The sequence below is a fragment of the Elephas maximus genome, chromosome 6 (genome assembly GCF_024166365.1).
Source record: "Elephas maximus indicus isolate mEleMax1 chromosome 6, mEleMax1 primary haplotype, whole genome shotgun sequence".
NCBI lineage: Eukaryota > Metazoa > Chordata > Mammalia > Proboscidea > Elephantidae > Elephas > Elephas maximus.
In genome coordinates this window covers 70,537,575-70,549,640 of record NC_064824.1, presented here as the reverse complement: position 1 = coordinate 70,549,640, position 12,066 = coordinate 70,537,575, and positions in this window count along the sequence as shown.

Here is a 12,066-nt window from a genome sequence, read left to right as displayed (position 1 = left end):
TTAATTAAAGTTGGGCTTCTTTTTTTTTTTTTTTAAAGTATGAGAAAGGACCTGTATGGTCAGGGGCAGATTAACCAACAAGCAAGGTATGCACAGACTTACAATAAGCAAGGTACGCGCGAGGTTACTCGCACTTACTAATCTGTAGAGCACAATTTCAAAGATGTGGTGAAACCCGTGTGAAATTGTACACTACGGATCAATAAGAGCAAATAAACCCGTGCATACCTTGCTTGTTGGATAATCTGTTCCTGTGTATGGTACTCACTACTCAAAGTTTTTGGTTTAAGGACCACTTTAGAAATCATAAGGTTTTCATACTAAAAGATATCTTAGAGATCATGTAAAATTCGATCTTCTCATGTGTCTTAGTTTCTTAGTGCTATTGTAATAAAAAAATAAAAATAAAGAGAAGAGTATTTTTTTTCCTTTTTTTTTATTGTAATAGAACAACAGTGGGGATCTTTAAAGTACAGAGATTTATTTTCTCTCAGTTCTGGAGGCTAGAAGTCCAAATCAGAATCTAGGCAGTGTTGATTCCGCCTTTATTGGTAGCCCTGGGCATTCCTTGGTTTCTTGGAGTTCCTTGGCTTATAGATGGTCCTCACAGAGTGTCTATCTTCCAATATGTGTATTTGCCTAAGCTGTCTTTTTTTTTTAATATGTGTATAATTTAGAAGTGATTAGGATTAGAATCCACCCTACACTGGTATGACCTCAACCTATTGATTGATTATATAATATCAGATTGCATTATGAAGGGTAATTATATTACAGTAGATATAAAGTAATTACATTATTTCACATTAGATTATATCCACAGGTATAGGGGTTAGGATCTCAACACATGTTTTGGGGGTGGCACCGTTCATCCACTACATTATGTTTTGAGGTGGGAAACTGAGGCCCATAAAGAGTAAAGGACAGAATCAGGACCAGATTGTGAGCCCCGTTAATTTTACTATTTTCCCCAGCAAGCCAAATTAGAATGGAAGTGGCATGTTCTTTTTCTCAACAACAACCCAACACATTAGAATTCACAGAGCTTTGCAGTGGAACACAACTGTGGAAATTGTATTTGTCCAGAAATCATAAAGTTGTAGAGCAAACACTTGGCAGAGGTTCAGACAATTCCGTGACTCTGTCCTGGGATCACACTTCCACTAAAGCCAGATCCTCTCCACTTTAATAGGATCTGACGCTTGCTACCCAGGTTCCAATCTTATTGCAATTTTCTTGGTTTCATACTACTCAATACAGGGCTTTGGATGAGAAGAAAAGGAGAGATAGTATCCCCCTTGTTGTAGAGAGAGACTCTGCCCTTAATTTTGTTAGCCTATCTCTGCTAAAAAAAAAAAAAAAAAAGTTTCCAGAGTTGACTACAACTCATGGGGACCCCATGTGTGTAAAGTCAATCAAATCAGATCAATTTCTTCTAATACGCTTTGAATCAGACTTGCTCATGGCATGAGTATGCAACCAGTTTAACTTTTGATAAGCAAATAACATTAATACAAATGAAATGATGTTTTTAAAAAGTTAAAGTATGAATCGCATGTTCCTTATTAAAAAAAGAAACTTAGACAAAAAAAAAAATAGAAGTGTATAAAACATAAAGTGACATTTTCTACCCGTCCAATACCACTCCCCTGAGATAATCATTGTTAACAGTTTGGTTTACATCCTCCCTTTTATGCATGTAGGGACATGTTTATAAATATTTGGGTTTTAAACTTTGACTAATGTTAAGAAGCTCCTTATTAAAAATCATAGGTCAAACTCCCTCTTAATAATGTCTTAAGCCCTACTTTAAGGATCCAAAACACAAAAATAATATAAATACAGGATGAGGGTAACTTGGCTTGCTGTGACTAGTTTGCCGGGTTACCCCAAACATGCAAATAAGTCAACTGTAGTAATTTTAAAATAGGATTATAGTTCTTACCATAGTTATTAATAAAAATTATGGAACAGAAATTATTTTCTAATGTTATTGCGCTGAGTTGCAGAAAAGTCTCAAGCATAGGAAAAACCTGTTTAATACTAAACTTAGCACTAATTACGAATGTACTTGGCACAATCTCTCTGGTGCTCTCCATGATCCAGTGATTTCTTTTGGTTACAATAGTGACTGTGGCATAGTTACAATAGTAACTATGGCTAGTGTGGTGTTCACTTGATACTTGGGGGAGGTGGTTATAATTTGGTCTGCTTTGAAGGAACATTCTCTCCAGTCTCACTCTGACTAGGCATGTCTACGCCCAGATACCTGAGGGCTGTGCCTCCACATGCCACAGTTGAGGAGATTTAACCTCAGGTGTTATTTATCCGAAGGGTTCTTACGGCTGCTGAGCACCTGGCAGTAGCTCAAAAAGAAGGGACACCTGTACTTGAGAAAAACTGGTAACCGTTCACCATGCTAAGCATTCACCTGGCAGGCCTATAATTAGATGTGGATAACACCTTGCAAGCCGAGTGCTGGCTCTCATGGTGTCAGACAAGCTATAAGCTTCCATTTAGTTCCTCGTAGCTGAAGAGGACATATGCCAATGAGCTATAGGGAGTGTGTATTTTGCACAAATGTTGGATGACAGTCTGTGTGTCGAGGTGTGAGATATCAAGGAATCCTGTTTAGCCAGAAATTTAAAACAAAACAAAACAAATATAAAGCCTAAAAGATTGTCAGAGTAAACCAAAGGCTGACTAATTTTTGTGACTGATCCCACCTTCCCTCAAAATTAGGTGCAATTTTGACCTTTAATCTAAATTTCATCACAACTTTCTCTGTGCCCAGGAGTACTGTTCTCTGCCTCAGTTTGCACATCAGTGAATAGGGTTAGCAGTGCCTGTCTCTAAAGGGGGATAAGTTGGTTCATGCCTGAGATGTGTTTTGAAAACACTCAATCTTAGGTGTTATATACAGTACTACACACTATATGTATACAAGACAATGTACTAAATTAATTGGGCAGTTAACATAATGGATCAATGGCTAAAAACAGAACTATAAGAACTGAAAATAACCGCAACGACTTGGTCCATCACACTCAAGCTCAAGAGAATAAAACCAACTGATGAAACATAAAACAACCAAACGCATCTTTCTATTATTAAACTAAACATCAGCAACTTGTTGTTGTTGTTGTTAGGTGCCGTCGAGTCGGTTCCAACACATAGCGACCCTAGGCACAACAGAAGGAAACACTGCCCGGTCCTGAGCCATCCTTACAATCATTGTTATGTTTGAGCTCATTGTTGCAGCCACTGTGTCAATCTACCTCGTCGAGGGTCTTCCTCTTTTCCGCTGTCCCTGTACTCTGCCAAGCATGATGTCCTTCTCCAGGGACTGATCCCTCCTGACAACATGTCCAAAGTATGTAAGACGCAGTCTCGCCATCCTTGCCTCTAAGGAACATTCTGGCCACACTTCTTCCAAGACAGATTTGTTCATTCTTTTGGCAGTCCATGGTATATTCAATATTCTTCGCCAACACCACAATTCAAAGGCGTCAACTCTTCTTTGGTCTTCCTTATCCATTGTCCAGCTTTCACATACATATGAAGTGAGGGAAAATACCATGGCTTGGGTCAGGCGCACCTTAGTCTTCAGGGTGACATCTTTGCTCTTCAACACTTTGAAGAGGTCCTTTGCAGCAGATTTGCCCAATGCAATGCGTCTTTTGATTTCTTGACTGCTGCTTCCATGGCTGTTGATTGTGGATCCAAGTAAAACAAAATCCTTGACAACTTCAATCTTTTCTCCGATTATCATGATGTTGCTCATTGGTCCAGTTGTGAGGATTTTTGTTTTCTTTATGTTGAGGTGTAATCCATACTAAAGGCTGTGGTCTTTGATCTTCATCAGTAAGTGCTTCAGGTCCTCTTCACTTTCAGCAAGCAAGGTTGTGTCATCTGCATAACGCAGGTTGTTAATGAGTCTTCCTCCAATCCTGATGCCCCGTTCTTCTTCATATAGTCCAGCTTCTCGGATTATTTGCTCAGCATACAGATTGAATAGGTATGGTGAAAGAATACAACCCTGGCACACATCTTTCATGACTTTGAACCAATCAGTATCCCCTTGTTCTGTATGAACAATTGCCTCTTGATCTATGAAAAGGTTGCTCATGAGCACAATTAAGTGTTCAGGAATTCTCATTCTTTGCAATGTTTATCCATAATTTGTTATGATCCACACAGTCAAATGCCTTTGCATAGTCAATAAAACACAGGTAAACGTCCTTCTGGTATTCTCTGCTTTCCGCCAGGATCCATCTGACATCAACAATGATATCCCTGGTTCCATGTCCTCTTCTGAAACCAGCCTGAATTTCTGGCAGTTCCCTGTCGATATACTGCTGCAGCCATTTTTGAATGATCTTCAGCAAAATTTTGCTTGTGAGTGATATTAATAATATTGTTCTATAATTTCCACATTCGGTTGGGTCACCTTTCTTGGGAATAAAATTCAAAAGAATTCAGTCCTCGAGTTGCAATAGTGAAGGATTCCATGGGGAAAATATTAAACGATGCATGAGCAACTTAGTTTCCATAAAATATTTATGAAATTTATCAAATGTTTAACATGTTGCTCGTTTGAATTTTATTGAGTTTGGTGTTATGGGTATTTAACTGATAAATGTACATCAGTATTATGCTTGCTTAAGAGTCATAAATCTAAGAGGTTATACCTAGTTTTGTGTTTGTCTATATTTAAGTAATGTTGCTTGAAAAAAAAGAATTTGAGTCATCACTTGGTGCTAATAAGACTTTTTTCCACTGAAAGCAATCCATAAATTAATCAAATTTGATAAACACTGAGCAAAGGCATTAACTGGCTTTGATAGTCTTATTAAATAGGAAATCTCATCCCAATGTTTGCTATTGTAAAGGAATTTTATCAGTAACTTTCAAACAGAGATTTAAAGTTGGTGGATCTTCCTAATATTATTCAGAGTTTTAAATGCACATTTATTCATATATTCATTTACTCATTCATCAAACAATGAACACCTACTATATTCCAGGCACTGTGCAAGTATCAAGGATAGAATGAGGAATATGATAGATTCTGATTCAGTATATCTAAGGTAGAAATGCAAATTCTTAGCAGGAGGTCAAACCTGAAAGAACTAGTTTCTCAGCCTCGAACTACTGACATCTTGAGCTGGATAATTCGTTGTTGTGGGTGACCAGTCTGTGCACTGTGAGGTGTTTATCAGCATCCCTGGCCTCTACCCACTAGATGCGAGTAGCACTTTCCCTCCCTGCTCTCAGGTGTAACAACTAAATATGTCTCCAGATATTGCCAAATTTCTCTGGGGAGGGGTGTACGTAAACCCTGGTTATTACCACCATGTGGGAGGCCAGCAAGAGAGATTGAAGCAAGATCAGAGTTAGAAAGAGAACCAGGAGGAAGCGGTGTGACAGAAGACAAGAGAGGAAAGTATTTCTAGAAGAAGGAATCATCGAAAATATTAGTGTATGCCAAAAAGTCACCTCAAATGAAAATTTATAGTTAGGTGTTGTTTGAACTTAATGTTCATGGCTGTAAATAATAGAAATGCCAATTCCAATTGGTTTAAGCTAAAAGGAAAATTATCATCTTGATAAATAAAACCAAACTCTTTGCCATCGAGTTGATTCAGACTCATAGGGACCCTATATGATGGAGTAGAACTGCCCCATAGGGTTTCCAAGGAGCAGCTGGTGGATGTGAAATGCCTACCTTTTGATTAGCAATGGAGCTTTTAACCACTGCAACACCAGGGCCCCATCTTGATAAAAATGAAGCCCTAAAGTAGGCTGGCTTCAGGGTTGGTTGACTTAAGAGAATAGGAACTCAGATTCTTTTTGTTCTACTGTCCATAACATTAACTCTATCCTAAGGCTGCTTCCCCTTGTATCTTAGTCATCTAGTGCTGCTATAACAGAAATACCACAAGTGGATGGCTTTAACAAAGAGAAGTTTATTCTCTCACAGTCCAGTAGGCTAGAAGTCCAAATTCAGGGTACCAGCTCTGAGGGAAGACTTTCTCTCTCTGTCAGCTCTGGAGGAAGATCCTTGTCATCAGTCTTCCCTTGATCTGGGAGCATCTCAGCACAGGAAATGCAAAAGGACATGCTCTGCCCCCAGCACTGCTTTCTTGGTGGTATGAGGTCCCTATGTCTCTCTGCTCACTTCTCTTTTATATCTCAAAAGAGATTGGCTTAAGACACTATGTAATCTTGTAGATCTTATCAATATAACTGCCAATAATCCATCTCATTACATCATAGTGATAGGATTTACAATACATAGGGAAATCACATCAGATGACAAAAAGGTAGACAATCATACAGTACTGAGAATCACGATCTACCCAAGTTGACAGATAATTTTGACGGACACAGTTCAATCCATGACACATTGTGATTGAAAAGTGGTTCCCAGGAGTAATTAGAGCTTTCGTGTCCATGTTTTTACATCTAAAGAGAGAATACTCTAAATTGAGAGGCTATCTTTCCCAAACATGGAACACAAGTCCTTCTCTTTGATGAACAAAAGTTTTTAATTTTTATGAGGTCCCATTTATTGATTTTGTCTTTTGCTGTTTGTGCTTTTGTTATTATATTAGATAATCCATTGTTGAAAGCTAGGCCTGACAATGTTGTCCCTGCTTGTTTTTCTAAGAATTTATTGTTTTAGTTTGCACATTTACGTCCTTAATCCATTTCGAATTTGTTTTCGTGTATGGTATGAAGCATGGATCCTGTTTCATTTTCCTGCATGTGGAAATCCTATTTTCTCAGCACCATTTATTGAAGAGACTTTTCTTTCCCCATTGAATGGACTTAGCACCCTTGTCATAAATAAGCTGACCATAGATGTGTGGGTTTATTTCTGAACTCTCAATTCTATTTCACTTGTCTACGTGTCTATTGTTATACCAGTACCAGACTGCTTTGATTACTATAGCTGTATAGTCACGTTTAATATACTAACGATGATTGTAAGGATGGTGCAGGACCAGGCAGTGTTTTGTTCACTCTGTGGTACAAAGGGTCGCTATGAGTCAGAACCGACTGGACAACACCTAACAACAACAGAGTATGTTTTAAAATCAGGAAGTGTGAGTCCTCCTACTTTGTTCTTCTCTTTCAACATTGCTTTAGATATTTGGGGCCTCTGGTCAGTCCATATCAAGTTGAGGGTTGGTTTTTCTATTTCTGTAAAGAAGGCTGTTGGAGTTTTGATTGGGATGTTGTTGAATCTATAGATTGCTTTGAGTAGTACTGACATCTTGACAATATTAAGTATTCCAATCCATGAACATGGACCATCTTTCCATTTAAATAAGTCTTCTTTAATCTCTTTTACCAGTGTTTTATAGTTTTCATTATATAAGTCCTTTACATCCCTGGTTAGATTTATTCCTAGGTAAGTCCTTCTCTTAGACTTCACTGGGTCATTGTAGGACACATGTCCATCTTTGGACCAATTGTGCACGAAATCTTTTAGGACTAGCAGGATCTACCCCTAGAGTGCGGAGTACAGTTTAACATGCGGTAGTTATTTCTAAGCTTAAGCCTAGACTGAGTCCATTGATTGGGAATTTAAGTATATCAGGGTATAGCTGAGAAACTGAAGAAATGCTCAGTGGAAATCTATTTGTCTGGGCGGTAAGAGTCTTTTTGGGGACAAAAACTCCAACTATATATATTCACCTCTGAGTATGTCTGACAAACTGGTAATCAAATAATTTGTTATTTATTCCTATCCTATTTATCTATCCCTGTGATAGTATCATATTGTTTTGATCAAAATAACTTTATGATACATTTTAAAAGCTGGATAAGTCCTACATCGTTATCCTATTTTCTCAGGATTCTCCTACATATTCTTACATGATTTTTTTTTCCAAATGAACATTAGAATATTTTTCTCTTGTTCGCCCTAAAATTCCATTGGTATTTTTTTATTAGGAATGTATTAAAAATTAGTGCTTAATTAGGAGAAATTGGCTTATTAAAAATATTGTGTCTTAACTGGTAGAAATACAGTATATTCCTCCATTTATTCAAATCCTCTTTTACATCTCTCAAAAAAAAAAATTGTTTTCTACATATACCAAACCTCTTGCTGTTCAGTTGATTCCAACTCACAGCAACCCCATAGGACACAGTAGAACTACCCTTAGAGTTTCCAAGGGGCACCTGGTGGATTCGAACTGCCAACCTTTTGTTAGCCCCTGTAGCTGTTAACCACTATGCCTCCAGGGTTTCCTTTCTACATATAGGTCCAGCATATTTCTATTCTTATGTAGTTTATATTTTTGTTGTGCATGTGTGTGTGTCTGTGTGTGTATGTTATCACTAATGGGATCTGTATTTTTATTATGCTTTCTTTTTATTGCTTGGTAAAGGACCAATATTGAGTTACACAATTATTTTGTAAATGGGTCCCCTGAATGCTTATTAGTCCTGATAATTGAGTACCTCTAAAACTTTTTCACCTGAATGCCCCTAATGGCAGATGCCATTTTAACTGATGCTATGAATTAAAAATTTCTTTAAATCTCTTATATTGCTGAATTTTGCATTCTATTCCTTAATATAATGTTTGCTATAATAAAAATAAATTTAGAGAAAAAATTGTTTATAAAATTGTCTTTCCAGGATAGTGTGATGTTGTTTCATATTTCCAAGCAGTGGCGAATCAGCCGCAAAAATCTAGCTGCCAATCTGCTGCCCTTGTGCTATGTCGAACTCTGATTTTTGAGGAACTGAATCTTGGCATTTTTGTTCTGCTTGCTCACCACTTTGGCCCAAGGAAGTTCGCTGGATGAGTGCCCTTCTTTTTTTATTCAGAGATGCCATAGATTAATTTTAAAGACTTTCTTTCATCTACATAACAGAATGGGTTTAGATAGCCTTTTAAGCTATTATCTGCAGTTTGGAACGTTGTGCTGGAAAGTCAGACTAGTTATACAAAAGGGGTCTGTTAGAAACAGTGAACAATGAGAGTTTGACATTTTTCTCCTTCGCCCTCCAGAAAAGAACCAAATACATAAAAAAGAATTTATGTATTTCATAAAAGAATGTAGGGTCATATTTATATGCTAGCAAACTTCATGGAAATGATAAAATCATGGAGCCTGTTTAAGGGGAGACTTATGAATACCTCATTCCCATTGGGTTGGTTGAAGGAAAGTGGCAACAAATTACCCCATGTGTTCAACTAGGCACTCAAACCATGTACTTGTTCAAATGTAAGAAAAATAAGGAACGATGCCTAATCTAGAACCAACTCAGCCTTATTTTTAGGGCAAGAGGGTAGGGGGAGAATAGAAAATAATATACAGAACATTTAGAATTTTGGCTGAAATAAGACTCTGTACAAATATTTTAAACAGAAACTAAGAACAGAAAAAAATTTTTTTTACCCTTCCACATAAGTTTTCCTTCTTGGTTATATTAGGTTTTTTTCCCTGTCTCCTCTCTTGACCTCATTGATTTTGTGTGAGCCTGCCTGTGTGCACATTCTCTGAATATAAATTGCTTTAATTAAAAACCACCTGAGCCAGAAAGCTCACTAACCCCGCTCCCCACTCAGGAAATTCAATTCTCAGCTTGGAAGTGGTTCCTCAGCTTAGCAGGGCAAAGATTTAGTGGAAAGGATTTCATATCTTGGTTGACCTTCCAAAGAAGCTGTGATTTTTCCAAGACAATCTCGTCTTTGAACCCACCAAGAAAACACATTAGAGCTCTCTTCGAAACAAGGAAATATACATAGGAAATAAAGACATTGTTTTTACAAAACTTCATCTCTTACTCTGACGTAAACTGGCTGGGAAAGAAAGCCTCTCCTTCCGAGAGGAAAGTGGTTTGAATCTGTTTTCTCTGTACTTAAAAACCCTGTTAACCTTAATTGGAATGATTAAAGGAAAAAAAAAAGTAAAAGCGAGTTTTCCCATTTTCTCTTCACTGTAGTTTTGTCCCAGTCTTCCCTAATACTTACATTCAGTTATTTATCCAGCACAGAGTGAGCCCACTGGCACTCATTTAGTGCTAATGACTGCCTGGGCTCATCATCTGTCCCTGTGATAGTACCTAGGCCTGGGTCTGTGATCGTTTATCTGGATGGCATCTGACATGCTATTAATCATTCAGATTTAAGTGGATTTCACCTCATTTGCGGATGAGGAGGAGACTTTGCTGTCAGAATCTGAGCTGCCCAGCACAGAAGAGACCAACAACTCCCATCTTGCAGTCTGTCTTTCTGTATGTGGCCTCCATCATCAAGGCAATAGGTGTCCTGGCTGAGAGAGGTTCAGGGTACACTTGTCTGGGATGTACTATCTACACCATGTCCTCTGGTTCCTGACACTAATGGTGTGTTGTGGTGGCCCTATAACTTGTCACTGCTAAGAAGCCAATTTCTTCCTGTCTACTTTGGAATTTTCCCACTGCCCCAGTCCCTCTCCATCCGTAGAATCAATGGCAGGTTTGCAACGACAAGGACTTCTTGCCGCATCCCATTGCCTCCACAGACTTTCCAGTACCTTCTTTCAAAGCCTCAGGCTGTTTTTAGCCTCTTCTGCCTTCTGGATTCTCCAGGTGGAATCCAGTTCTTGCTTTCCACCTACCAGTAGGGACTTGATGCCAGCCGTACCCTTGTTTTTTGGACTCAAACCCAGCCCCATCCACTTCCACTACCAGACTGGGGTCTTGGAATCCCAGCTTAGCCAAAGTCTTGGACCACTTCTGCAAGAATATAAAGACATATCATGTGATGCTACTTAATAGTCTGAACCTCAGGACATTTACAGAGCATCCAAAACAAATGTTGACAAAAGTTGCATGGTTTTAGCTCATATTAAACCAACCGAGTATTTCAGTAGATACAAACAAAAGGATATATAATAGTTTGCCACTTTGAAACTTCTTAAATAAAGAGATATAAGTTTAAAAATATTCTATACTTATTTAGAACTTACCATACATGCCAGGTATTGGACTAGGCACCACATAACAGAAATGAATAAAGACATAGTTGATTAGTACAGGGAACTTTACAATGCAACAGAGGAAATACGACACATAAACAAATAGCAACAGTGTGATGGATGCTCTAGATGTGGGAACAGCAGGGCCATGTAGACAGCCTAAAAGACTTCGAAGGGAGGGGTGGGTCATTTTTCAAACATTTATCAAAGGCCTACTATGTTCCAGACACTAGACATAGAGTTAAAAAGACATAGCCCTTATTTTCAAGAAGCTCCCAATCTCCTAAGCAAATAGGTGAATGCCAAATAATGTGACAGGGGCATAATAGGGACACACATGGAATACAGTGGGAACTACGAGCAGGACACTAACCACAGGTGCTACTCTAGACATTTACCTGATCAGTCAGAACTGACTCTAGCAGCAAACGGTGGGCTCCATACCTGGCTATACTGGCTGATTACTAAAGAATCTCGTCCCTACCCAGACTGGATGGCCAGGGAGCTCCCTGGAGGAAGTGATGCCTGATTAGACTCTTGAAGGGCAAGTAGAAATTGGCCAGGCAAGGGCATTTCAGACAGAGATAACAGCCCATGCAAAAGCTCGGAGGTGTGAGAGTGCAGTGCATATCTGGGAATATCTGCATTCCTTCACCAGATACCCCTAGAGAGCACCCAAGTCACGTGTGCCCAGTGTGGCTTATCAGAAGCAGGCCCTGTGAAATGAGGCAGCCTACTGTTGAAGTAATCTAAAAGCCATCAGAAGTGACATCTGAAGATAGTCAAGACTCAAAACAACACACACAGAGGACACTGTGGTTAATAGCCAGAAGCCAGAGATACAACCTGGATGATGAATACCAACCAATAAGCCAAAGACAAAATAAGAAAGACTCGTGAATAAAGACAAACAGACCAAGAAAACAGGCAACCATAGGAAAGACCTGAAAAGATTTCCCAAAGGGAAGAAAAAAAAAAAAAAACGTATTAATGTCAAACCATAAAACTGCTCCAATAATTACTGGTAACTTAAGTGAAAATAAATTAATAAGAATTAAGTGGAAAAGAAGTAACAAAG